A 22,166-nucleotide genomic window follows, 5' to 3' on the forward strand; every position below is an offset into this window, starting at 1 on the left:
TTCCAGTTTAACCTCCTTTAATATAGCATTTTTCTGCTATATCCATTTGAGTTTTCCATTAAACCTTTATTATTTCCTCCATTATGTAAAAACTGCATCAATACAAACTCATCTCACCTCCCTGCCTCTTCCCTCCATTCTGTGTCTTAGAGCCATTCTATTCCGTCAGAAACAGAAAAAAGCAGTTGTCATAATTAGGTTTTTCATTAATTAAACAACCACTGGCAGTACAAAGTATCTCTAATGCAACCTTTTTATTACACAGAATGTCATTTTGATAGAGCAGTGAGTACTAGCTACCTGTTCCATTCGTTACACAAAGCATCAATTACTTAAGTGGTCCCTGAATACATCGTCCTTTGATTGCAAGCTTAATTGGTTGCACAGCCAGTTATTTCCATACTTTGTCCATTGCAAAAGATACCTATGGCAGAATCAGCTTAGGGCGGCACATCCCTTATTCCCCCAAATGGCTGTGAACTTTTCCAAAATCAGTGCTGATGATACTGGTGCTTCTCCTCCACTGGCAGAAGCAGCAGGGCAGGAGGGGCACCCATGGGCATTGTGCCTGGTTGGGGGCTTCTGCCACCTGGAGCAGCGTCCTCACCTGCCTCAAGGCTTGTTCGGCTCTGGGATCAGCCCTGTCTTTGGTTGCTTTGCTCTGTGAGGTTTTGCCAATTCTTCTTGGTCGAATTCTTCAATCACATGGTATTTGATTGTTTAGATTAATATGCAGTTTCATCTATTGTTTATCTCAGTGGAAAGGGATTACCATAACTGTCCATCCTAAAACTTCAATAGCTGCTGGACATTTGCTCAGTGTGATCTTCTCCCCTCCATCTTGTTTGAATAGCTGAGGATTAAAAGGTAAAGGACCCTTGACAGTTAAGTCCAGTCGCGGACGACCCTGGAGTTGCTGAGCTCACCTTGCTTTACTGGCTGAGGGAGCCTACATTTGTCCGCAGACAGTTTTGCAACGTCATGTGGCCAGCATGACCAACCCGCTTCTGGTGAAATCAGAACAGTGCACGGAAACACCTTTTACCTTCCCGCAGGAGCGGTACCTATTTATCTACTTGCATTTTTTGGTGTGCTTTCGAACTGCTTGGTTGCCAGGATCTGGGACCGAACAACGGGAGCTCACCATGTAACGGGGATTTGAACTGCCGACGTTTTGATTGGCAAGCCTAAGGCTCAGTGGTTTAGACCACAGTGCACCCGCGTCCGTTAGCTGAGGATTAGGTTCCATATATTCCTTGCAAAGGGTTCCATATTCAGTTTCAAGCACCTTGCACATGAAAGCACCAGGCCTGAGCATGAAAGCTCAAATGAAACCTCAAAGCAGAGAAGGTTAACTCATCAGCCTTTGGATATTTCTGTTCTGGAGACCATCACCCCTGATCTTTAGTCACAAATAACAGCGACTCCAAGGAGCGCAGGACAGAAGAGTGAAGCAGCTTCAGAAACAGGGTTGGGAAGGGGGAAAGGGGGCTTAGTCATCTTCAAGGGTGGAAAAGAGAAAGGAAAGGACAGGTTAGCCAATTATGATGGGGTGCAGAGTGGACATGGCAGGTGGAGCAAGCAGAGAAGCAGAGCCCCTCATGTTTGAAAATATTTTTGTAAGTTGCTTTGAGTCTAGTTAGAAAAAGGTGTTTGCGAAAAAGGATGATGATGATGATGATTGCAAGAATGAGAAAAAGGACAAGAGAGCATGTGAAGATTGCCTTTCCTTCAAGTAAGCAAAGAGTCCATCATTTCACCTTTGAAATCTCCTTGCCCTGCATGTCCCACTCAACCTCTTCAATCGGTGGACTTGAATCTTTCTTTTTCTTTTTGGAAGAACTGTTTGAAGCTATTACTACTACCAGTGCTATTTCCTTGGGGGATGCAGGGGTAACGCATACCCCTAAACATTTTGTGAATCTAAGTTTGGCCAGATTAAGAATGATCATTGTGGGAGGTGAGCATGTGAAAAGTCCCCTTCCTTCAGCTAATTGCAAGGGTCCAGCAATGTGGTGGGGACAGGTGAGGGGTGAGTTATTTACCTGAGGGATACATCCCCCTAGCACTGCCTATGTGGGGCATTGCATCCTCCTCAAAAAGGTTTCATTTGATTTAAGCTATCTCCCTCTGAAACATGAATACAGCACACCTGAATGTTTGTGATCTTGTGTGGAAACTGCTATGACTGACAGAATGCAGGAATGCCTTTGCAGAGGCACGTGATTTTGGCAACATTCTTGTCCACGTCAGCCTAAGTCACAACGTCCCCAAAAAATTACATTTATGCAATCTGCTTCTCCCTCCCAGCCCTCTCTTGGCAAGCTTTGGGGCTCCATTTCGCTTAAAAGCTGGCTTTGCCTGGCTTTGCTACCACAATTCATCCTGAGCCATGAAGATCCTTCACCTGTGCTTGGCAGTTCTCTCTTTGCTGCTCCTGGCTTCCCCAGGTAAGGGATGGAGAGGAAGAAAACAGAGGGACACCTGCCAGCCGATTGTGGGGTGGAAGAGGGAGAGGAGTACAGTTGCTGTTCTGTGGCCTTGCAAAGGAAGCTCACTTTTCTTGCTAGAGACATTTCTTTAGTGGTAAAATTAGCATAAAAATGTATATATCAGACAAAACTGCCTACAAGGGTGCATCTATTAGGGGATATATGCACTGTGTTGCTGAATTTCCCCCATTATGCCCATAATTGCTATGCAATTTGCCCTGTTATAACCTACATTTTCATGCTATTGTCATGAAATTACACCTTTTCATGTACATTTTTAAAATACATTACTTGGAGGGAGAGCTGCCTTTCAGAGGACGGCTGTGCTTTGATGTTCACATGTTGACTTCATTATGGCAGAGTAATATAAGGAAAAGGGGACATGAGTGGCCCTGTGGTTTAAACTACTGAGCCTCTTGGGCTTGCCGACCAGAAGGTTGGTGGTTTGAATCCCCACGACGGGGTGAGCTCCCATTGCTCGGTCCCTGGTCCTGCCAACCTAGCAATTCGAAAGCACATCAAAGTGCAAGTAGATAAATAGGTACAGCTCCGGCAGGAAGGGAAACGGTGTTTCCGTGTGCTGCTCTGGTTCACCAGAAGCAGCTTAGTCATGCTGGCCACGTGACCCGGAAGCTGTCTGTGGTCAAACGCCGGCTCCCAGAGTTGTCTGCAACTGGAATTAACTGTCAAAACAGTCCTTTACCTTTTTATTAATATATGGAAAATGGCATCGCATGTAAAACTGGTAAGGAAAAAGAAAAGCAGCCTCTTCTTTTCTCAGTTTGGTTAGATTTTATGCAATTCTATGCAAATTTATGGAATACGTTTTAGAAAATAAAATTTTGATTTGTCTCTTCCACAGGTCTGCCAATAAATTTGGGGTATAAGGTTTCTAATTAATGGGAAATGTTTCTTGATGTAGTATACAGCCTTTTATTCTGGGTAGTCCTTGGGGCTCTGATGGCTTCAGTTCCAGGCTTTAGATTCTCTATAACGTATAAGCCATGTGTGCCTCACTTCTTGCTGTCGTGTTTTGTAGACTGACACCCTCCACTCATGAGCAAATATCTGGATAAGCACATCTACCATTTCTTCTTGTGAATGTAGAAAGGGTGGTAAACACCAGTGGCCAGTGGCAAGGGGTGGGGTGGGGGGTAGGAGTTGGGATCCCACAGCACCCAGACCGTCACAGAGCCACTCCTGTTCAAAGGGCTGTGGAGTTGTTCCTCTCTTTCATTCTATTGTGAATTAACTTCCTTCTCCCCACTTATGTTTGTTTCTCTCTTTGCACAGGATCTGCACAAGACGATGAACCTCAGAATCCTAGGCAATGCTTTAAGGCCAATGGTATTTGCGTCCCTCTAGGTTGTCCCAATACTTTTAAAAAGATTGGAACGTGTATTCATAATTATTTCTGTTGCCTAAGGTAATTTCAGCTAACCAAAAGAGTATTACACCTCCTGCACTTCTCCCATTAGCCTCTGGATTGATCATTTTAAGTACCCAATGCAGAGTCTCTTAAATTGATCATCCTTTGCCTGCAAGCTCAATTGCTCCATTGCAAAAATAAAAATAAAAATACCTATGCCAGAATGAGCCAAGGGTGGCACATCCCATTTTGCCGCTTGATGCAAAATGGTAATTGCTGCTTTGCCATTCTGCCAGGACGGCTCCTAAGCCCATCTACCTGCTCCTCCTGCCATGGCCTGATCTGCCACTGACACACACCATACCCTGTTGGTTGCAGGCACAGAAGCGGCACTACCATTGTTGCCCATTTTAAGCCAGATTGTGTTGAGTTCTTTCACCATAAGCAGAACCAGCAGGGCACGAGGGGTTTATTGTCTGAGGGGCTTCTGCGAACAGAAGCAGGGTCCTCACCTGCCTCATGGCTGGTCCAGCTGTCTTTGGCCCCTTTGCCCTCTGAGCTTATGCCAGATCTCCTTTGCCAAATCCCTAAACCACACCAGATGGGCACATTTAATTTGTTGTGCAGCTTCATCCATTGTTTATCTCAGTGCCTAAGGGATGTCTATTCTGCAGCTTTAACAGATGCTGGGCTCTTACTCTGTGTGGTGTCCTGCCCTCCACCATTTAAGATTACCTCAGTTTCACATCCCATACATTCCATGCAAATCTCCCACTTTCAATTCCAAGCAGATTCATTATTATTTTATCTTTTAATGAAAGAACCTGAGGCAGTAGACTTTTGTCTTGGGTGCATACAGAGAAATTAGCAACTGGACTGAATGAACCCAAGGGTGCCAGTTGTCCCGTGTTTCTCAAAACACTCTCACAAAATGGGGTGCAAGCTTCCTGTTAACCCCGAACTCTTCTTCAGAGCCACAAAGACAACAAATCCCTGCCGTGCATAACATCCAGTCTGCAGGAGAATATTGGAGACCTTGCAAGCTCACTCACTATTCTGTGACATATTTAACTGTACCCAGAAAAGAAAGTCCCCCAGGGCTAGGGGTGTCTCAGAGACTGCATTCAATTCTCATCGAAAGGGGAATCTATGTAATTCATAGTTTCTGGAAACAGACCTATCCCTAGCCAATGGTTTATTATCATGAAAACTTTCTTGTGGTCCAACATGCCTTGCTTTGTATTTTTGTGTCTCAAACATGGTCACTTTGCTGTGAAACCGAGTTAACTGTTGTCTTTTTGTTGCTGGTTTCTATGTTTTAGACAGAAGGAGTGATAGATGCCTTTGAAAAGTGGAAGATGCTCCCTCTCTTTGAGAGCTGCTGGATCCCGCTTCATCCCCAGTTAGGGACTTCTTCTCCAAAGCATCCAGATTGAAAAAGCAACATTTTCAAGGCTTACCTGAGCTTGTGCCTTGCAATAAAAGCAGATCCAAAAGCCTTTTCCCTCTGTTTTTCATTTCTAAGCATGAGTGTTCTTGCTAGTGAAGCCAAAATGGCACCTTACGTCCATGAGAAGGAGGTGTCAGCAGGCATGGTTTGTGGAGAGGCCAAAACGTCATAAGAAAGGAAGACTAAAAGGGGATGAGGATCTCTCTATGCAGTCTAGCGAGTAGGACTGGGCCACAATGTGTAAAATGAAGAGTGGTAAAATATGGAGGGTGGAATGGGAGGGAGAAGATGTTTCCTTTTAAATAGGAACCAATCTGAGTTGTAGTCTTTGAAAAAGTATGCCAGTTGAAATTTAGTCATCCTTCCAAATTCACAGGTCTCTGAATTTTGGGGTTATTGAACTGACCAGACCAGATCTGGAAGTTTCCTCTTATACATTCTAGGCCCCTCCAGCTAAAGGATTACAGGATGGGAAGTAGCCCTGGCTTTTACAGAAACTAGCCCCACAAAGCCCACTCATTACAGTATGTTGGGCATAATTGCATGCACATGTGCCTAGCTGGAAGAATTCTTCATCCTAGCATCCCATGGCTTCCAGTTGGGTGAAATAAGAGAATGCACATCCATTCCTCTCTATGGCAACAGAGCTCACTCTTTTAAGATGTGAATGGTGGGTACTTAGCTGAATGGCTATATACCTCCAGACATAATTTTATTGGAGTGGTGCCTTTCCATAGTTCATACCATGCTTGAGGTGGCTTGCAAGATGGAAAATAATAATAATTACAACATAAAAATTTAGTCTTAAATCATTCAAAAACACACAAACTGAACAAATTAAACATAATTTATAGGATCCGAAATAAAGATACTAAAAGGTTTGCTTCTGGAGATCTGCAGACATCCTGACTACACTTAAGATGGGTGGGGTATAAATACAGTGGTGTAGCCTTATCAGACTTTACCGATTGGTGGGCTCTGCGTTGCTCCCGGACAGGAGGAAGGAAGTCAAATGACACCGAGGGTTGGTTCAGAGAAAGAGTTCTTTATTTCTGCTCTCCGGAAAAGCAGAAAGGCACTTGCGTGGTCAGTCCACAGCAAGTCCAAAGAAATGAGAAATTTCATGCAGTATATATATATCCTCCAGGCACCCTCTCCCTCCTTCCCCAGGAATCCAACCACGTCAGCCTATACACGCAGGTTGACATCACATATGTTCCTGCTCCGGTATTTTTAACCATAAAAGGGTATTCCTTCCTGTACTTCTGACCATAAAAGGGTATTTCTGTTCTTATACTCTTAACTTGGAGCAAGAGGTCACCAACTCCAAGAACACACTCTGGCGCTGTTCCCGGACTAGGTCTGTGCATCTTTGTGGTCTTTGTGGTCAGCATGTAAGATAAGGCCCAGAGTGTCATCCCTGTTCCACTCTGGAATGGACAAAGCCATCCGTCATTACCAGCCTTCATAGACTGCTAAGGGAGAGAACTTTGAGCACTTGTTTATACAGCTGGGTTTTGGCTCAAGAGCTGAAGTTAAAGCATTTTAGCTAAGGAAAAATAGGGATTTTGGTGCAGTTTCAAACTGCCTGCACAGTCAGTTTTGGGTTTGGGAAACCCATTCCTTCAGTGGTACCTCTAGTCACAAACTTAATTCGTTCTGGCGATCCATTCTTAACCTGAAACTGTTCTTAACTAGAGGTGTGCTTTCGCTAATGGGGCCTCTTGCTGCCGCTGCGCTGCCGGCACACCAGGGCAAAGTTCTCAACTCGTGGTAACTCTTCCAGGTTAGCGAAGTTTGTAACCAGAAATGTTTCTAACCTGAGGCGTTTGTAACTGGAGGTACCACTGTAGTAAAATTATTATTCATAATAAAACAGGATGTCCCTATTTTCATGGAAGGAATTTGGGAGGATTTCTTGAGAACAGCAAGGGACCCTATATGGAGAAAGCAATGGGGAGACTCCATCTGTTTCTCTTCTTCCAAGAATCACAACTATAATTCAGTGTCCCCAACTCTTCCCCCTTGTGTCCTGCCCTGAAGGCCACAGCCTGCTGGCCTCTCTTGCCCATCTGTGCTGTGGCTGGCCTGTTTCTCCTTTGATCTCCTAGCGTAGAGTTTGGAGGTGACTTCTAATCCTAAAGTCCAAGAGAGAGAAGTGTGAGGAGGAGCAGGAAGATGTAAAACAGGGTGAAAGCTAAGGTGTATCAGCCTAAACAACAAAGAGATTCAGAGGTCCGCTGAGAGTGGAGGAACTACACCACTCTAAGGGTGAATCTACACACAGGGGGAGAAATGTCGGGAAATCTACTGTTGAGAAGTGGAACTGTTATTTTTTCAACTCTGAAGCACATTTTTTCAACCTCTGAAGCACATCTTTCATAGGATGTATATGCTGTTCTTGATTCTCTGAATAAATCAAAATGTTATCAAAACAGTCCACCAGGACTCTGAGTATGTAGCTGATGAAATCTTAGAACGTTGCTGCTCCAGACTGAAATGTTATCTCCCTCTCTCTCCCTGCCTTCTCTTGGCAACCTTTGGGGCTCCATTTGGCTTAAAAGCTGGCATTCAGCTTTGCCACGTCAACTCATCCTGTACCATGAAGATCCTTCACCTATGCTTGGCAGTTCTCTCTTTGCTGCTCCTGGCTTCCCCAGGATTTTTAGGAAGTCGTTAGTCTGCACCAGGCGTCCTATTGTGAAGACCCAGTTTTCTGAGTTCATGTTCTGGGAGTTGTGCAATAGGGGCAGTACAGGATTCCTTTTGGTGTACTGACCTCCCCGCTGCACCAAGGATTCCCTGCCTGAGCTGCTTCCTGGAGACACCTAGTTTGGTTGTCCTAGGGGATTTTAACATCCAGATCTGCCGCAGTCATGTTTCAGAATGAAATAGCTTGGATCAAATGAAAATTTTATGAGGAGGATACAATGCCCAGGGGATTTATCCCTCAGGTAAATAACTCACGCTTCACCTGTCCCCACCAGATTGCTGGATCCTTGCAGTTACCTGAAGGAAGAGCATTTTCACAGGCTCATATCCCAAAATTATTATTAGTTGTAGTCATAATAGCATCAAACAGTTCTTAAAAAAAATAATCCAAGTCGACCAATTGAAGAGGTTGAGTGGGCACATGCAGGGCAAGGAGATTTCAAAGGTGAATTGATGGACTCTTCAGCTTACTTGAAGGAAGGGAAATTTTCACATGTCTCCTCCTCCTCCTCCTCCTCCTTTTCCTAACTCACCACCACCATATCTCTCAGACACCTTTTTCAAACAGGACTCAAGACAACTTAAAAAACAATTCAGACCTGGAGGGGCTCTTCTTCTCTGCTTCCTCCACCTGCCATTTCCCACTCTGCACCCCCTAATAATTGGCCAGCCTGTCCTTCCCTTTCTCCTTTCCACCCTAGAAGATGACAAATCCCCCTTTCTCCTTCCCAACCCTGTTTCTGAAGCCGCTTGACTCTTCTGTTTAAAACCCCCTGGAGTCGCTGTCAGTATGGCTGTAGATTGGGGGGTGATGGCATCTCCTGATCAGAAACATCCAAAGGGCAAGAGGTTCAGGTCCAGTCCTGGTACTTTCATGCCCAAGGTGCTTGGAACTGGAAGTGGGACACTTTGCATGGAATATATGGGAGCTATCTTAGATCCTGAGCTATCTAAACAAGGTGGAGGGGGGATGTTTTATGCCTCTGCACAACCATGCCTGCTGACACCTCCTTCTCATACAAGAAGTGAGGCCTGCATGGCTTATGAGTTATAGAGAAACTAAAGCCTGTAATTGTACTCATGAGAGACTCAAGGACTACCCAGAAAAAAGGCTCTTTATTGCATCAAAAAACCTTTCCCACTAATTAGACGCTACATGCGCCAAATTTCTTGAGAGACTTGTGGAAGAGACAAATCTAAATATTATTTTTAAAAACATATTCCACAGAGAGGTTAGGCTGGCCCGATTTTGGGTTCCGCCAGATTTTGTGCTGCGTTAAATTTGACAGAAGGAGCCTGTTGCTTTAACATCTCTGACCATGGTGTAGCTATTCGACACCTGGCAACAGAAAGAAAGAAAGTAACCCATGTTCCTTTCTCTACCTGGAACGGATGGGACATGTCTTGGTTGACTGAGTGGCTTAGAGGACTTGTAATGATGTTAATGGACTAATCTTGCTTCTTTTCTGCTCCTGTGTGGGAGTCATAAAGCCACGGCAAAGGCTTGTAATATTGCAGGGTGCCCCCTGACCTCGGCTGACCAGCACTCTGAGCTTTACAATGTATTGGAATGTATTGACCTTAAATGGAGTTGTGTTTCCTCTGGGCAGTGATGACCCTATATGGTGATGGGTGTAATAAAAGCCTTGACAGGATGAGGTAACGTGAGACATTGGCAAATGGCCATGCGGCTGGAGAGAGACAAAGGATAATAAAAAAATCTACGGGAGGAGAGAGAAGTTCGAAAGGAGCTGCTCATACCATCCTGAAAATATTGCTGGCTCTCTGTCTTTATTTTATGCTAAACTGCGCCACTTGTAACGGCTGGCTCCGACAAGTGGTGCCCCGTGTGAGGCTGAATAAAAGAAAACGTCTGAGGCTTTTAAAAGAAAACCGTGTGAGGTTTTTCGATTCACGTAAAGGATATCATCGGCTCACCACGCCCGGCAAGGGTTGCAAGCACTAATCATCTTAAAAAGATCCCGGTGGGTTCGATCTCTTTTTTCTATCTTGATTTTAGAAAAATGGGCAGCTCTTTGTCTACTCCCCAACAGAAATTTTTAAAAGACTTAAAATTTCTCCTCTCCTCCAACAAATTGGAAGTTCCGGAGGGTGATTTGATACAGCTCATTCTGGCCGTCGAAGAGCATTCCCCCTGGTTTCCTGCAGATGGGACTTGGGAATTAAAACTTTGGGGCAAGATTGAGGCACATTTTCATGGGCACCCCAGCATCGGTCTTCGGATTCTAAATGCATGGTGCAAGGTTCGTTACACCATGGGCTCTTTATCACCAAAAAATATCTCCATGGCTGCATTGCCAACACAACCTTCAGCTTCTTTAATTCAGCCTGCTGTGCTGCCATCTGTTCCAGCACTCGCCTTGCCAGCAGCAGCCCCAGACCCCAAACCTCCGGACTACAGTTCCTCACCAGAGGACCCAATCCTGCAAAAATACCGTGGTCTGGCTGGCAATGATCCTAATCTTTCAGCGGCAGAACCAGCTACCCCTTTTCAACGTGCAGTCCTTGCCTGTTCCTTAATTCAGGATACTATGGCATTCCCTGTTATTGTGCCCCCTGCTGGTGCCCCGGCAGGCACCCAAGCCCAACACCAACCTTTTGACTTTAAGACTTTGAAAGAGCTGCAACAGTCAGTAAAGGACAATGGACTCCAAGCCCCATATACGCAGGCGCTTTTAGAAGCCACATTAGCCCAGCTCTTGGTTCCAGAGGACATCAAGCTTTTGGCCCATACAGTGTTGTGTTTGGCCCATCAGCTGGTGTTTTGTTTGCCCACGAATGGGAAACTGCCTGCCGTGCTTATGCTCCAGCCTTGTTACAACAAGTCAGAGGAAATAATCCAAATGTTACCCTCGCAGATGTCATAGATGCCATGATGGGGCGTGGTCCCTTCGTTCAAGCTTCAGTGCAAGCCACACTGCTGCAATTCTTATTGAGGGACACTGCTCTTGCTGCTAAACAAGCAATGAGAAAAATCCCAGAACCCAGTATTCAATCAAGGTGGAGTTCAATCAGGCAAGAGGCAAGAGAATCATATTCTTCCTTTATGGATAGACTGCTTACAGCAGTGAGTCGCCAAATTGAAAATCCTGAAGCCAAACAAATAATTATCAAACAATTGGCCTTTGAAAATGCCAATGAGGATTGTAAGGTTGCGTTACGACCGATAATACACAATCCTGCCACAGACACAGCAGCCATGCTTCGCATTTGTCAGTCTGTAGGTACAGCCACCCACAAGGCTCATCTGCTGGCAGCAGCGCTAAATGAAAACCAGCCTGCAGCCACCGATACAACTTGTTTCCAGTGTGGCAAACCAGGATCACTGATACCCCAGTGGGGGTAGAACAGTGGCCTCTACCAAAAGAAAAATCCGCAGCAGCGGCACCAGCTATCTCTGACCAGCTTATTTCTGAACAATTAACTTTTGGCCACATTGAACCATCTTCATCCCACTGACTCCAGCAGACAGGGAACTGTTTGCTTTTACATTGCCAGTATATAACAATTCGCAGCCCACCCAGTGATATCAGTGGGTTGTCCTGCCTCAAGGCATGCGGAACTCCCCTACACTTTGTCAACATTTTGTGGGTGAAGCATTGAAACCTTTCCGCATGCACCACCTAGAGGTGCTGCACACGAGCTGCATCTGGCAGTGTTTGCCTTCCTAACCATTTGCCTTGCCATCCTTTGCTGCACTGTTATACAAGGAAGAGAAGCAGACGACCCTGTCCAGTAGAAACCACCATATTTCACCTTATCGGCTGGCAAGCAGCTGTCGCCAGAATCCTACTCTGGCTGGCAGTATCCACGGTTCAGCCACTTTCGAACTAGAAGAACAGCGTTGTTGAATAAGACTTTTAGGGGAGAAAATTATCATAAGATATGGAGGGATAATATTTTTGTACAAGATATGATTATGTTTGCCAGTTTATTGCATGCTTCTAAATGTTGGGTGTGTATTCCAGTCATTCCGGCATAATGCTTCATCGTGTGCCTGTCAATGGATCCTTTCAATTTACTAATATTATATCCCCTAAGCAAACTTTTTGGCCTCCAGTACAATTGACCCTCCATGAGCCTGCCCCTATTTGTTTTCAAATTAAAGAGGGAAAAGAATCATGGGGCATATATCCAAACTGTCAATATACATTGAATTTCACTTTTAATAGCTCTTGTTCTCTTACAGGAACATACAGTGACCAATCTCAGTGCTATAGAAGCGATACCAGTGCATGGCTAAAAACTAGGAAAGAATCCTACCATGCAAATTGGAGTCTGAATTCTTCTATCCCTGGCTTAGCAAATGCCACGGATGAGCAATTTCGTATCAGTTCCTTATTTACTGCAGCCTTTAATTGGTCCCAACAGAGTAGTAATATCAGCTATTTACTCCAAAGAGAGTTATGGTTGCTTTGTGGCGAAAAAGCATACAAAGCCATTCCTCAAAACCTCACAGGCACATGTACATTGGGTCTCGTGGTTCCATTGTTGTATAAGGTTGATAAGTTACCATCTTCTCTTAGACTACGAAATCGTCGGGAGGTTAATTCGCCTTTAAACCAATATATCGGTACCCAGATCTCTCGGGCCTTGCTGCCCTCAGTGGGCGCAGCAATGAACTATAGGGACCTCCATCGGCTAGCAAATTGGACTGAAGGATTATTCAATGATACCATAAAGGCTTTGAAGAATCTCAACCAGGAGGTGTCTGCAATGAGAGCGGTGTTTTTACAGAATCGTTATACTTTGGATGTGATTTTAGCCTCAAAAGGAGGAGTTTGTGCACTTGTTCATTCTCATTGTTGTATGTTTATTCCTGATAATAATGTCAGCATATCTGCGACGATTGATCATATGGAAACCATGGTAGCTCACAATCCGTTTGCTCCTCCGCCTTCCGTTGATCCATGGGCATGGTTATATTCTTGGCTTCCGGATGGAAGTTGGCTTCGACATTTATTGATTTTAGTGATCATTATAGTAGTTATTTGCGTTATTTTGTGTTGCTGTATACAATGTATTCCTTCTTTAATTTCTATATGTACTGCATGGTTCTCCAGTCCGCGGCCCGCTTCCGGTGTCACAAGAGTCGCTTATCGCGCTCGATATAACCGTATTGGTACTGACATATATGACTCTGATTAATAAAATAAAGAAAGAGGGCATGTGGGAGTCATAAAGCCACGGCAAAGGCTTGTAATATTGCAGGGTGCCCCCTGACCTCGGCTGACCAGCACTCTGAGCTTTACAATGTATTGGAATGTATTGACCTTAAATGGAGTTGTGTTTCCTCTGGGCAGTGATGACCCTATATGGTGATGGGTGTAATAAAAGCCTTGACCGGATGAGGTAACGTGAGACACTGGCAAACGGCCATGCGGCTGGAGAGAGACAAAGGATAATAAAAAAAGCTACGGGAGGAGAGAGAAGTTCGAAAGGAGCTGCTCATACCATCCTGAAAATATTGCTGGCTCTCTGTGTCTTTATTTTATGCTAAACTGCGCCACTTGTAACGGCTGGCTCCGACACTCCTGTATACCCTGCTTAAATGCAATGCTTGCAAAATATGATGCGTAAAATGATGTCACAAATGATTCGGCCCCAGATTATAACACTGACATGAGAATACCAGCCAGTGCCTTGGGATGAGCCGTAAGGCTGTCCAAAAGAAGAGGAGGGAATGAAGGAATGGGTTTCTGTGTAGTAAGTTTAAAACTGACTCAAACCCGCCCCCCCTTTTTGTTCTTTCAAAAGAGAGCACTTTTAAGTGCGTAAAACTTGAGCTGTTGAGCAAAAACATAAACAATCTCTCTCCTTTATCAGTCACGGCAAGGGATGGCCTTGGCTCTCTAAGGGAACAAAGAAAACACGTCAGAACTTTATCTTATGTGCTGACCACAAAATACGCGCAAGACCAACGTCCGGGAAAAACACCAAAAGCGTGTTCCCGGAGATTATGACATCTTCCCAGACAAGAGTAGGAAGAGGAAGATCCTTTTATGGTTGAGAGTACCAGAGCAGGAACATATGTGATGTCTACCTGCGTATACAAGTTGACGTGGCTGGGGAAGGGGGAGAGGATGCCTGGAGGATATATATACACTGCATGAAACTTGTCATTTCTTTGGACTTGCTGTGGACCTGATCAAGCAAGTGCCTTCTGCTATCCAGAGAGCTGAATAAACTCTTTCTTTGAACCAACTCGGTGTCATTTGACTTCCTTCCTCCTGTCCCGGAGCAACGCAGACCCAGTCGGTGAACTCCAATAAGGCTACACTGGCTGTATGCCAAGTTGGAAAAATGACAGTTCCACGTCTCAACAGTAGATTTCCCGACATTTCTCCCCCTGTTTGTTGATTCACCCTTAGAGTGGTGTGGTTCCTCCCCTCTCAGAGGACCTCTGAATCTCTTTGTTGTTTAGGCTGATACACCTTAGCTTTCATCCTGTTTTACATCTTCCTGCTCCTCCTCACACTTCTCTCTCTTGGAGTTTTGCTCCATTTTGAGTGTTACGCTTGCATTACGAGTGTTATGCTGAGGACTGTCTTTTTTTCCTATTTATTTTGCCTTTTTGTTTTTGAGGCACTTTTTTGGAATTGTTTTTCTGACTGTTTGGAACACAGTTCAGCTACTGATTGATTGATTGTGGGTTAGCAGTACATTGTTGATTGTTTTCCCTTTATGAAACAATGCTCTCATTAGATAGTAAAATTCATGTTAAATTGATGTTTTAGGGGTTGTTTTTAAAAGTCTGGAATGGATTGATCCATTTTGCATTCATTTCTATGGGAAAGCGCACCTTAGTTTTGGAACGTTTTGGTTTTGGAACGCACTTCCGGAACGGATTAAGTTATATGTATAGCCATTCAGCTAAGTACCCACCATTTACATCTTAAAAGAGTGAGCTCTGTTGCCATAGAGAGGAATGGATGTGCATTCTCTTATTTCACCCGACTGGAAGCCATGGGATCCTAGGATGAAGAATTCTTCCTGGTAGGCACATGTGCACGCAATTATGCCTAATATACTGTAATGAGTGGGCTTTGTGGAGCTAGTTTCTGTAAAAGCCTGAACTACTTCCCATCCTGTAATTCTGTGGCTGGAGGGGCCTAGAATCTATAAGAGGAAACTTCCAGATCTGGTCTGGTCAGTTTAATAACCCCAAAATGCAAAGACCTGTGAATTTGGAAGGATGACTATATTTCACCTGGCATACTTTTTCAAAGAGTGCAACTCAGTTTGGTTACCATTTAAAGGAAAACTGAAAAGAATTTCTTCTCCCTCTCATTCCACCCTCCATATTTTGTCACTCTTCATTTTCCACATTGTGGTCCAGTCCTACTCGCTAGACTGTTTTGAGAGATCCTCACCCCCTTTTAGTTTTCCTTTGTAATGACGTCTTAGGCCTCTGCACAACCATGCCTGCTGAAACCTCCGCCTCATGGATGTAAGGTGCCATTTTGGCTTCACTAGCAATACACTCATACTTAGAAATGAAAAACAGAGGGGAAAAGGCTTTTGGATCTGCTTTTAGTGCAAGGCACAAGCTCATGTAAGCCTTGAAAATGTTGCTTTTTCAATCTGGATGCTTTGGAGAAGAAGTCCCTAGCTGGGGATCAAGCGGGATCCAGCGGCTCTCAAAGAGAGGGAGCATCTTCCACTTTTCAAAGGCATCTATCACTCCTCCCGTCTAAAACATAGAAACCAGCAACAAAAAGACAACAGTTAACTCCGTTTCATAGCAAAGTGACCATGTTTGAGACACAAAAACACAAAGCAAGGCATGTTGGACCACAAGGAAGATTTCATGATAATAAGCCATTGGGTAGGGATAGGTCTGTTTCAGTTTTTCATTTCCAGTAACTATGAATTACATAGATTCACCTTTCAATGAGAATTGAATCCAATCTCTTGCCCATCCTTACCCTTGGGGGACTTTCTTTTTTAGGTACAATTAAATATGTCACAGAATAGTGAGGGAGCTTTCAAGGTCTCCAATATTCTCCTGCAGACTGGATGTTATGCACGGCAGGGATTTGTTCTCTTTGTGGCCCTGAGGAAGAGTTCAGGGTCAACAGGAAGCTTGCTCACAATTTTGTGACAATGTTTTGAGAAACACGAGAGATACTGGCACCCTGGGATTCCTTCAGTCCAGTTGCTAATTTCTCTGCCAGGACCCAAGACAAAAGTCTACTGCCTCAGCTTCTTTCTTTAAAAGATAAAATAAGAATGAATCTGCTTGGAGTTGAAAGTGGGAGATTTGCATGGAATGTATGGCATGTGAAACTGAGGTAATCTTAAACGGTGGAGGGCAGGACACCACACAGAGTAAGTGCCCAGCATCTGTTAAAGCTGCAGAATAGACATCCCTTAGGCACTGAGATAAACAATGGATGAAGCTGCACAACAAATTAAATGTGCCCATCTGGTGTGGTTTAGGGATTTGGCAAAGGAGATCTGATAAGCTCACAGGGCAAAGGGGCCAAAGACAGCTAGACCAGCCATGAGGCAGGTGAGGACCCTGCTTCTGCTGGCAGAAGCCCCTCAGACAACAAACCCATTGGTGCTCCTCCTGCCCCGCTGGTTCTGCCTGTGGTGAAAGAACCTGGCACATCTTGCTTAAAATGGGCAACAATGGTAGTGCCGCTTCTGTGCCTGCAACCAACAGGGTATGGTGTGTGTCAGTGGCAGATCAGGCCATGGCAGGAGGAGCAGGTAGATGGGCTTAGGAGCCGTCCTGGCAGAATGGCAAAGCAGCAATTAGCATTTTGCATCAAGCGGCAAAATGGGATGTGCCACCCTTGGCTCATTCTGGCATAGGTATTTTTATTTTTATTTTTGCAATGGAGCATTTGAGCTTGCAGGCAAAGGATGATCAATTTAAGAGACTCTGCATTGGGTACTTAAAATGATCAATCCAGAGGCTAATGGGAGAAGTGCAGGAGGTGTAATACTCTTTTGGTAAGCTGAAATTACCTTTGGCAACAGGAATAATTATGAATACACCTTCCAATCTTTTTAGAATTATTGGGACAACCTAGAGGGAAGCAAATACCATTGGCTTTAAAGCATTGCCTAGGATTCTGAGGTTCATCGTCTTGTGCAGATTCTGTGCAAAGAGAGAAACAAACATAAGTGGGGAGAAGGAAGTTAATTCACAATAGGATGAAAGAGAGGAACAACTCCACAGCCCTTTGAGCAGGAGTGTCTCTGTGACGCTCTGGGTGCTGTGGGATCCCAACTCCTACCCCCCACCCCACCCCTTGCCACTGGGCACTGGTGTTTACCACCCTTTCTACATTCACAAGAAGAAATGGTAGATCTGCTTCTCCAGATATTTGCTCATGAGTGGAGGGTGTAATACTCTTTTGGTAAGCTGAAATTACCTTTGGCAACAGAAATAATTATAAATACACTTTCCAATCCTTTTATAATTATTGGGACAACGTATAGGGTAGCAAGTACCCTTGGCACTATGGCATTGCATAGCATTCTTAGGTTCCTGGTACTGTGCAGATCCTGTGCAAAGAGAGAAACAAACATAAGTGGGGAGAAGGAAGTTAATTCACAATAGAATGAAAGAGAGGAACAACTCCACAGCCCTTTGAACAAGAGAGGCTCTGTGACGCTCTGGGTGCTGTGGCATCCCAACTCCTACCCCCCACCCCACCCCTTGCCACTGGCCACTGGTGTTTACCACCCTTGCTACATTCACAAGAAGAAATGGTCAATCTGCTTATCCAGATATTTGCTCATGAGTGGAGGGTGTCAGTCCACAAAACACAACAGCAGGAAGTGAGGCACACATGGCTTATTAGTTATAGAGAAACTAAAGCCTGGAACTGAAGCCATCAGAGCCCCTAGGACTACCCAGAATAAAAGGCTCTATATTACATCAAGAATATTTTCCCCACTAATTAGAAACTATATACCCCAAATTTATTGGCAGACCTGTGGAAGAGACAAATCAAAATTTTATTTTGTAAAACATATGCCATAAATTTGCATAGACTTCCATAAAATCTACCCAAACTGAGCAAAGAAGAGGCTACAAAAATATTTTCAAACATGAGGGGCTCTGCTTCTCTGCTTGTTCCACCTGCCATGTCCACTCTGCACCCCATCATAATTGGCCAACCTGTCCTTTCCTTTCCACCCTTGAAGATGACTAAGCCCCCTTTCCCCCTTCCCAACCCTGTTTCTGAAGCTGCTTCACTCTTCTGTCCTGAGCTCCATGGAGTCGCTGTTATTTTTGGCTAAAGATCATGGGTGATGGGATCTCCAGATCAGAAACATCCAAAGGCCTATGAGTTAACCTTCTCTGCTTTGAGGTTTCATTTCATTTCATGCTCAGGCCTGGTGCTTTCATGCGCAAGGTGCTTGGAACTGAATGTGAGACATTTTGCACAGAATACATGGAACCTAATCCTGAGCTAACGGACGCAGGTGGCACTGTGGTCTAAACCACTGAGCCTTGGACTTGCCAATCAAAATGTTGGGAATTCTAATCCCCGTTACAGGGTGAGCTCCCGTTGCTCGGTCCCTGCTGCTGCCAACCTAGCAGTTCGAAAGCACGTCAAAGTGCAAGTAGATAAAGAGGTAACACTCCGGCGGGAAGGTAAACGGTGTTTCCGTGCACTGCTCTGATTTCACCAGAAGCGGGTTGGTCATGCTGGCCACATGATGCAAAAAAACTGTCTGCGGAAAACGTAGGCTCCCTGAACCAGTAAAGCAAGATGAACGCCGCAACTCCAGAGTCGTCTGCGACTGGACTTAACTGTCAAGGGTCCTGTACCTTTTAATCCCCAGCTATTCAAAGAAGATAGAGGGGAGAAGATCACACTGAGCAAATGTCCAGCAGATATTGAAGTTTTAGGATGGACAGTTATGGTGATCCCTTTCCACTGAGATAAACAATAGATGAAACTGCATATTAATCTGAACAATCAAATACCATGTGATTGAAGAATTCGACCAAGAAGAACTTGCAAAACCTCACAGAGCAAAGCAACCAAAGACAGGGCTGATCCCAGAGCCGAACAAGCCTTGAGGCAGGTGAGGACGCTGCTCCAGGTGGCAGAAGCCCCCAACCAGGCAGAATGCCCATGGGTGCCCCTCCTGCCCTGCTGCTTCTGCCAGTGGAGGAGAAGCACCAGTACCATCAGCACTGATTTTGGGCTGCCATTTGGGGCAAAACGGGAAGTGCCGCCCTAGGCTGATTCTGCCATAGGTGTCTTTTGCAATGGACAAAGTATGAAAACAACTGGCTGCGCAACCAATTAAGCTTGCAATCACAGGACGATGTATTCAGGGACCACTTAAGTAATTGATGCTTTGTGTAACTAATGGAACAGGTAGCTGGTACTCACTGCTCTATGAAAATGACATTCTGTGTAATAAAAAGGTTGCATTAGAGATACGTTGTACTGCCAGTGGTTGTTTAATTAATGAAAAACCTAATTAAGACAACTGTAAATCTTGCAGGCTGTATAATCAACCTACATAATGACTATAATGAATTTTGTTTTGGTTAATTCTGTTTCTGAAGGAATAGAAAGGCTCTAAGACATGGATGGGAAGAGGGAGGGAGGAGTGATGAGTTTGTATCGATGCAGTTTTTACATAATGGATGAAATAATAAAGTTTTAATGGAAAACTCAAATGGATATAGCAGACAAATGCTATATTAAAGGAGGTTAAACTGGAATCAGATAAATGATCATCAACTTGTAAAGAAACCTGTTGTTCATGTTAGCAGGCATCATAAAAGTTTTCCAAGTTATACATAATGAAACTATTTTCTCAGTTCACTGGCTCCCTTTGCCTAAATCCGAGAAGGGATGTTCATTTAGGGTGGTAGCCTAAAGCTACGCAGATCAGAGGCTCCTGAAAATGATTGATCAAAAAAATGTTACAAGAGGGGCAGGGCGTGGGGAGGAGAAATGATACTTTCCTCTGGACACTTGTTTGACTCTCATTCGCCAAGCAGAAGTTCCCTTCTGCAACAATTATACAGTGGTGGACAGCTCCCAATGTCAGTGAAGACAGCAGGACATCATCAACAGGAGGCAGATATAATCGGTTTGTAACAGGCCAAATCCTGTATAGAGGGAGAATAAATACCATGGTCCACAAGTGAAAGGAAAGTTCATTCAGAAGAGCATGAAACGGAGGCACAACTTCATAGGCCCCCCTAAAATAAATCTTGGCTGGACCCTTGCGGTTACCTGAACGAAGAGCACCTTTCACAACAATAATTGGCCAGCCTGTCCTTTCCCTTCTCCTTTCCACCGTAGAGGATGACTAAGCCATTTACTTACTTACTTACTTACTTACTTACTCAAGGTAAAGGGACCCCTGACCATTACGTCCAGTTGTGGCCGACTCTGGGGCTGTGGCGCTCATCTCGCTTTATTGGCCGAGGGAGGCGGCATACAGCTTCCGGGTCTTGTGGCCAGCATGACTAAGCCGCTTCTGGCGAACCAGAGCAGCGCACGGAAACACCGTTTACCTTTCCGCCAGAGTGGTACCTATTTATCTACTTCTCTTTGACGTGCTTTAGAAATGCTAGGTTGGCAGGAGCAGGGACCGAGCAATGGGAGCTCATCCTGTTGCAGGGATTCGAACCACCGACCTTCTGATCAGCGAAGCCAAGATAACAAAGAGAAAGAGAGCTCAAAGTCTGTTCTGGTAGAGGGTTTAGGCTCATGGTCAGAGGAAGTAGAGCTTGAAGGGTTAGAGAGAAAACCCATAGCAGACCTTTGGGACCAGAGTCTTGAGAGAAGCCTAGCCAGAAAGAACAGTACTGAGAGGAAATTTCCCGTATTTTGTTAATTTATTGATAATTCTCACTCACACAATATGCCACCCAAAAAGATAAGAAACCCTGTGAGGGAAACAACTTATGAAAGCTCTGAAGGAGAGGAGAATAGAAATCCTCAGAGAGTAGAGCAGAGTTTAGAAAATGTAATATCAAACCTGAGGCAGGAGATCCAAAATTCACTGAAGGATTTGTAAAATGGAAGTTAGAACAAGAATATAAATTGGAATTAGAAAAGATTAGATCTGCACAAGAAATAGAAAGAATTAAAGCTGAGAGCGAAAGACTTAAGGCTGAGAAGGAGAGTGAAAGACTTAAGGCTGAGCAGGAGAGCGAAAGAATTAGGGCTGAAAGTGAGAGCGAAAGAATGCAATTTCAGTTGGAAATGAGGAAACTGGAATTAGCAGCTATGGAGGATCAAAATAATAGTAATATCACCAGTAGTCCAACTCAAGTGCAGGTAGATTTAAAGTGCTTTCCTGAGTTTAAGGAAAAAGATTGCCCTGAGGCTTTCATTATACCATTTGAAAGAGCTTGTCAAGACTTTCAAGTGAAAGATGAGGACAAGATGACGATCCTTAGAGCCAGGATCAGTGGGTCATTAGCTGTAATTTATTCTCAAATGTCGGAGACCGGTTAAAATATCTTATAAAGGAAGGACACCCTCAATCACTTCAAGAAGCCGCTAACTTAGCTGACCAAATAAACAAAATAAGGGACCATAGGTTTGATGAACCAAGTTTTGGCGGGAAAGTGTGGGGGACTAACAGAAATAAATTCCAATAAGCAAAGGGAAACCCCTCTTCAGAGAAAGACAAGGGAGATAGGCCATTGTCAAAAGGGCAAAATGACAAGGCACAAGCCAACGCCAGTCTCACTGAGGAGAAAGGATGGAAAACAAACTATACAAATCCCAAAGAAGTTCAGTGCTGGGGATGTGGAAAATTTGGCCACAAAAGATTTAATTGTAGATCTGGAGGAGAAAAGTCTGGTAATATAAGCCCTCAGAGAAGAACCTTTTGTATCAAAGAAGCTGAGGAGAGCCAAGCTAGTCAGGACAGGCCGAAGCCTGCTGAAGTAGTGGAGGCTAAAGTGGCACATTGCTATGCTATAAAACAAGATAATCTTCTTTTAAAAAATGCTGGGGAAGATATTTGGATTGATGGGAAGAGATTTCTGGGGTTAAAAGACACCGGGTCTCAAGTCACTACTGTCCACCCAGAGATCATCTGTCCCACCAAAATAATTCCAGGGAAAGTTATGAAATTAAAAGGAATTTCTAAATACCCTGAGGTATTA

General features: G+C 44.4%; 2 long non-coding RNA genes across 5 annotated transcripts in view; one reads left to right on the top strand and one right to left on the bottom strand.

Moving 5' to 3' along the window:
* The first annotated feature begins 1,224 nt into the window (after nt 1-1,224).
* Nucleotides 1,225-22,166, top strand: part of LOC308474752 — a 44,713-nt gene continuing 23,771 nt past the window's right edge. Inside the window, exons 1-3 of one of the 2 annotated variants that reach the window (XR_013984926.1) lie at nt 1,225-2,450; nt 3,786-3,918; nt 5,184-5,360. This is a non-coding gene — a long non-coding RNA (uncharacterized lncRNA). Of the gene's footprint in view, nt 2,451-3,785; nt 3,919-5,183; nt 5,361-22,166 lie in introns of those variants that run through there. The other variant, XR_013984925.1, reaches the window with a different exon arrangement.
* LOC308474689 overlaps nt 15,561-22,166 on the bottom strand; it is a 36,762-nt gene continuing 30,156 nt past the window's right edge. For 2 of the 3 annotated variants that reach the window (XR_013984846.1, XR_013984847.1), the window contains exons 2-4: nt 17,434-17,566; nt 17,024-17,156; nt 15,561-15,737 (exon numbers count right to left, since the gene is read on the bottom strand). This is a non-coding gene — a long non-coding RNA (uncharacterized lncRNA). Of the gene's footprint in view, nt 15,738-17,023; nt 17,157-17,433; nt 17,567-21,388; nt 22,162-22,166 lie in introns of those variants that run through there. The other variant, XR_013984848.1, reaches the window with a different exon arrangement.

This window comes from Podarcis pityusensis (assembly GCF_964106645.2).
Source record: "Podarcis pityusensis genome assembly, chromosome: 3".
Taxonomy (NCBI): domain Eukaryota; kingdom Metazoa; phylum Chordata; class Lepidosauria; order Squamata; family Lacertidae; genus Podarcis; species Podarcis pityusensis.